Genomic DNA, 6,614 nt, shown 5'->3' on the forward strand with positions numbered 1-6,614 from the left:
CAAAAGATGACAAGGTTATTTAACCATCTGGAACTCATACGCTTTTAAGCTCACTTCACTTGGGGTACGTTGCAATTAAGATCCAACATACCAACAATCGGAACAAACTATCCTACAAGGAAGTTATCCATGAGCTCCAGAAAACCTACTCTTGCAAGGTGGCTAAGTTTGCTCTAAGGCCAAAGAAGAAGGAGTTCAAGAACAAGGCTAAGATACGTTGTTTCTATTGTAGTAAGCACGGCCACTACAAAAGAGAATGTAGCGAGTATCTGGAAGATGAGGCAAGAGGAAAGAAAGCCTCAATCTCAGGTATCATCTGGACACTTGAATATAAGCAATTTGTAAGGTATTAGATACCAGAAAATTGACTCACTTTATGCTCCTATTTCAGGAACAAAGTGAGCGGCGCTTTTCAAGTGGATTTAATATGAAGAAAATCTATCTAAAAAAAGCTTGTAATCTCATGTATTTTGTCTAAATTATAAAACTTGCTATGTTTTATATATCATACTTTGATCTTACGACGTTGCACGTCATTTTAACCTTGATCACAAGACCTTTTGTTTCATGTCTTGTTTATATTTATGGAAATGGCACTTTTGTGTGTTTAGACAAAATTGTTTATAATGATACCAAAATAGCTAAGACCATGGAGTCAAATCAAACTTACTTGTGGCATTGTCATCTTGGCCACATAAACATCAAACGCATCAAAAAGCTTCTTCAAGAAGGAGTTCTTAACTCCTTCGATTTAGAATCTTTTGAGAATTGCAAAGGATGTTTATTAGGCAAGATGATAATGCAGCCATTCTCCAATTTGAGAGAAAGAGCAGGTGACTTATTAGGTCAAATACATACCGATGTATGTGGACCAATGAGCTCGGCCACAAGAAACGGACATCAACATTTCATCACCTTCACATACGACTATGGTAGATATGGCTTTGTCTATCTAATGTCGCACAAATCTTAATCGTTTGACAAGTTCAAAGAATTTTAGAGTGAAGTGGAAAATCAGCTTGGCAAGAAAATCAAGCCCTTCGATCGGACCGAGGTGGTGAATACTTGAGTCAATAATTTGATGACCATCTTAAAGATCATGGCATACTTTCAGAACTGACACCTCCAGGAACCCCACAATGGAATGGATTATCCGAACAGAGAAATTAAACCTTGTTAGACATGGTACAATCAACCATGGGACTTAGTGATCCTCCTATCTCTTTATGGGGACACGCACTTTTAACTGCGACACTAACATTGAACCGTGCTCCATCGAAAGCTGTAAAAAAGACTCCATACAAATTATGGATGAACAAACCTCCTAGGTTGACTATTTTAAAGATATGGGGATGCAAAGCATATGTCAAGAAATTGATTTCCAACAAGCTTCATCCCAAATCTGATAAAGTTTACTTGGTGGGCTACCCAAAAGAAACCAAAGGGTATTACTTCTACAACAAATCGGAGAACAAAGTGTTTGTTGCTCGCGATGGTGTCTTTTTGGAGAAGAAGCACCTTTCCAAAAGGATAAGTGGGAGGAAAATCAAACTCGACAAAGTTCGTGAGAATAAGCAACAAAATCAAAATGACATTCAAAGTGCTCAAGTAGCATCTGTTGACGAAGGTTAAAATATGCAAAGTCGAATTGACAATGCAAATGCTCAGTCCATTACCCTACATAGGTCTCAGAGGCCGAGATCTCAACCTGATACATATCTAGGATTGTTTTTAACCGGGAATCAAGACATCCTAATCATGGATGGAGATGAACCGGCAACCTACAAGCAAGCGATAGCAAGCATCGACTCTTCTAAATGGCAAGAGGCCATGAGATCTGAAATTGATTCCATGTTTGAAAATCAAGTCTGGGACTTGGTTGACTTACCCGAAGGCTACATACCTATCGAATTTAAGTGGATTTTCAAGTTGAAAACCAACAAAGATGGAAATGTATTCAGTTACAAAGCTAGATTGGTAGAAAAAGGTTACAGATAAGTTCATGGTATTGATTACGATGAAACCTTTTCTCTAGTTGCAATGCTTAAATCCGTTCAGATCCTCCTAGCGATTGCTGCATATTACAATTATGAAATATGGCAGATGGACGTTAAAACCACCTTCCTAAATGGTATTTTGGAAGAAACAGATATATGGCAAAGCCTGAAGGTTTTGTCGACCAAAACAACGCTGGAAAGGTATGCAAGCTTAAGAAATCCATTTATGGACTAAAGCAAGCAAGCAGAGATTGGAATCAACAATTTGATGAAGCCATTAGTAAGTTTGGTTTTATCAAGAATCAAAATGAGTCTTGTGTTTACAAGAAGGTTAGTGGGAGTGGCATCGCCTTCCTAGTCTTATATGTTGATGACATTTTGCTCATTGGAAACAACATTCAATTGTTAGAGTCTGTAAAGGCTTGGCTTGGAAAATATTTTTCAATGAAAGACTTGGGAGAGGCTTAGTACATACTAGGCATCAAGATCTATAGGGATAGATGAAAAAGGATGATATGATTGAGTCAAAGTACTTATATTGTTAAGGTACTAACTCGATTTGGCATGGAAGGAGCCAAGAGAGGCCACCTACCCATGTCACATGGCATAACCCTAAGCAAGAATTAGCGTGCAAAGACACCTGATGAGCGAGAAAGGATGAATCGAATTCCATATGCTTTGCTTATCTGATCGATCATGTATGCCATGATAGGTACTAGGCCAGATGTGTCGTATGCTTTGAGCGCTACGAGCCGATATCAATCAGATCTAGGAGAGGCACATTGGACTGAGGCCAAAAATATCCTTAATTACCTGAAAAGGAACAAGGATAAATTCCTAGTCTATGGTGGCAGAGATGAATTGTTATTGAGGGTTCTACCGATGCAAGCTTCTAGACAGACAGAGACAACTTCAAGTCACAGTCTGGGTACATATTCTGTCTCAATGAGGGGCATTTAGTTGGAAGAGTGCTAAGCAAAGCACAATTGTAGATTATACAACTGAAGTCGAATACTTGGAAGCATCTGAGGAAGTTTGGATTCACAAGTTCATCGGTGAACTTGGTGTTGTACCCTCCATCGAGGGACTAATAGACCTCTATTGTGACAACAATGTAGCTATTACTTAGGCTAGAGTGCCAAGAGAACATCAGAAGGTCAAACATGTCAAGCGGCGGTTTTACATGATACGGGAATGGAAATCAGAGGGTGAAATCAGAATTTGTAAAGTTGGAACGGATGACAATGTAGCCAATCCACTAACTAAACTTTTACCTCAAGTGAAGCACAACAAGCATGCAATGTTGAGGCAATGGGAATCAGGCACATTGAAGATTGGCTTTGATTTCCTTACTTTAGTATTTTAATTAATTTTGGACAATTTTAACGTAAAGCACTATAATGAACCATTCAATTTTTGGAGTAATTAATTTTTTCATGCAATTTAAATCATTCCGTTGACAATTTAATTGTGGTTTGGGATTAAATAATGAGTCCATTCGATTTTTGGAATATTCAAAATAGGGTACCAAGACCAGTCTTGGTAAGGAAATACCTATTAAGTAAACGTTGAATATTATAATAAAAAATTATCCCTAATCGAGGTCATTTAAACAATGAACGATTAATGACCAATAGAGATTAGTGTGTAGTTTTATGTATAGCACCTTTTCATGTGCTACAAGGACATGATTGTTATGAATCATTTGCATAAGTATTGGTTTAGAACCATACTGGATCGACTTAGGAGAATACTTTAAGAGATTAAAAATCGTCATAAGTATACTTCTCATTATTGCTATCGGAACCTTTATGTTGTTTTAAAGAATACTACAGGAAGGGGGGGTTGAATTGTAGTATGAGAGTTTAGCAAAACTTTTTGCGGAATTAAAACTAAGTAAGCTAAAGGAAAAGAAATATTAACTAAAGGAACTAAAGAATGCAAGAGAGATTTTTACGTGGAAAACTCCTTGGCCCTAACAAGGAGAAAACCACGACCACTTGGGATTTTGGGAAAAGAATCTTCACTAGAATAGGGCAAATGGTCCTATTACAAACTAAAGACTCAAACACAAGTTCCTCTACGAACTTGAAACCCTGAGGAAAAAGTCACCTAACTTGTTACTCTTCTCTTCTCTTTCTCTCTTCTCACTTCTCTGTTCTCTGTTCTCTGTTCTCTGTTCTCTGTTCTCTCTTCTCTTTCTCTTCTCTTTCTCACTTCTCTTTCTCACTTCTTTTTTCTCATACACCGAAGGTCACTCAAACTTCCCCATTCCCCAAATTACAACTCGAAAGAAGAAATAAAAACTCTATTATAAGAACATTAAGAACACTCTAATTAACTTGTGTGGTATTGACACTTGACTCGAATTAAAAGCTAGAAAACTTATGTGAGCAAGGGTGAGATTTTCCAACAGAAATCAATGGCTATTTATATATCAACAAACGCTTTGGAAAATCCTCTTTTTGTAGCATTTCCATTACGCCGCTACTCCAACCCACTAAGAAGATCATGTTCCTAAAATTAAGGAAACATGAACTCCTCAATGTGCAAGACCAAGACTTGAAGAGAATCATGGATGAGTAGGCCGCAAGTTTTAGGAAACGTGAGAGATTTTTATTTTCAGAAGATATTTTCTAAAATCAAAAATAAAAATCCTCTATTTGTTTGAAAAGATAATCGTTAGAGAATAACAACTTTCCAAAAAACTAGCATGCACAATATTATCTTTTTAGACCAATTCCACACAGATTTTTCGAGTGCAAATTAATATCTTATACTTACACAAATCCTAGAATATAAAATATATTTTAGCCTTCATGTCTCTGATGAAGCTTCTACTCCGAGGCTTCTTGTTCCTTGGAAGGAACTTCTCTTCTTTGATGAAGCTTCTTCTCTGAAACTTCCGTTCCACGAGGGGAACCTTCTTTTCTCAAGTCTTCATTTATGAAGCACCATTTCCTGTGAAGGAACTCTTATTTATGGATAGCTCTGCTTCTAGCCTTCTTGTTCATCATGGTATTTTTACAAGACACTTAATTCTCCTGGTCTTTGCAACTGAGCACACACTTAAACAATCAAGCACTTATTAGTTTGTAAGTAAGTGAGTTTGTGTCATCATCAAAATTATTAAGTCCAACACTTTTTACTTGACCATGAGTATTGTGAGCTTTTTTGTTTGAGTACTAGTCCTCTTTGATGATTGTCAAACCTCTTCCATAACAGGGGATTATAACAGTATCACTCGGGCGGCTAGGTCCTCTTAGTAAGAGATGCTACATTACAAGATTGGAAATGTCCCCTTATTAAAATTAGGGAAGATGTCTTTGTTGTTTACCAGGCCTCTCGTAAAGCAAGATTGTAAAAATTTATGGACGTGCTCGGATGGATTTTAGAAATTATCTGTTTATTGACAGTCGAACTCAGAATCGAGAAATACTTTTGGACGTAATAAGGATGACAAAATAATCTTACCTTATAGTTCATGAAGAGACATTAAGCAACATAGGAAAAGGGCTATACACTAAAAGCACACTTGTCCAGAAGGACAAGTGGGAGATTGAAAGGAATAGTGTCCTTCGAATAAGTGTATTATTCTTATAATGGGTTCAGAATTATTAGAAAGCTAATATATTCAGTAAGGTCAAGTGATCGGAATGCCTGGGTAGAGGCCGCTTCCAATCAGTAATATTAATGCATAATTAATATTACAGCTTAATCTTGACTGAACCCTTCGGGTACCTAAGCAGTCAATGAACCAAAGCAACGAATTAATTCGGAAGGAATTAATGAGTCGACCGAGTAATATTTATTTAGACGTCGGAAATTCGAGCTTAGAGCGTCAAATCCGAGCGTCGAAAGTGGATTCGGAAATAATAAAAGACGAGACGTGCAAATAGTAATAAATCAAACAAATTCCCAAAATACCCATAGCATCGGAACACCGAGTGCTAGGGGGTAAAACCAAGCTAACAGCCCGCACCATGTGCGGGGCCTACTAGCAAGCTGCGGCTAGCAGCCTGCACCTAGTGCGTGGCATGCTAGCATGCTGCAGCTAGCAGCCCGCACCAAGTGCGTGGCATGCTAGAAGCAACCCTTGACAGCAGTAGCCCGCACGCATGTGCGTGGGCGTGTTGCCCGAGAGAGCTAGCAGCAACAACCCGCATTTTGGTGCGGGGCTAGCTGGACTTTGTCGCGGGTAATGGGGCGGGTAGCTGGGCCGTGAGCAAAGGGGAAGCAAGTAGGAGCTTAGGGAGGACATGTGGCACATGGAGGGGCAGAGAATAGGGAGCAAGTTTGGTCCCCCCCCCCTCTCCAAGTGCTCCTTACTTGCTCTCTCATGAATAGTTGACACTTGTTGATTTATTACTAGCTTGCTTTAATAATTTTATTTTACTTTTAAAATAAAATGTGAAAAACCCACTATCCCACATTGGTGGGAGAGACAATCATACTCTCATCATTTCCTATAAACACCTAAGTAAGGGCATTGGAAATGATGCTTGAGTAACAGTTGTAAAGGGCATCACTAGTAAGTGAAAACCCTTGAACTCAAGAGTTGGAAAAGGTATCACATTTAGTGAAAGCCTTTGAACTCAATTACTCGGGTTTTATTGG

This window comes from Chenopodium quinoa, unplaced genomic scaffold, assembly GCF_001683475.1.
Source record: "Chenopodium quinoa cultivar QQ74 unplaced genomic scaffold, ASM168347v1, whole genome shotgun sequence".
Classification (NCBI taxonomy): domain Eukaryota; kingdom Viridiplantae; phylum Streptophyta; class Magnoliopsida; order Caryophyllales; family Amaranthaceae; genus Chenopodium; species Chenopodium quinoa.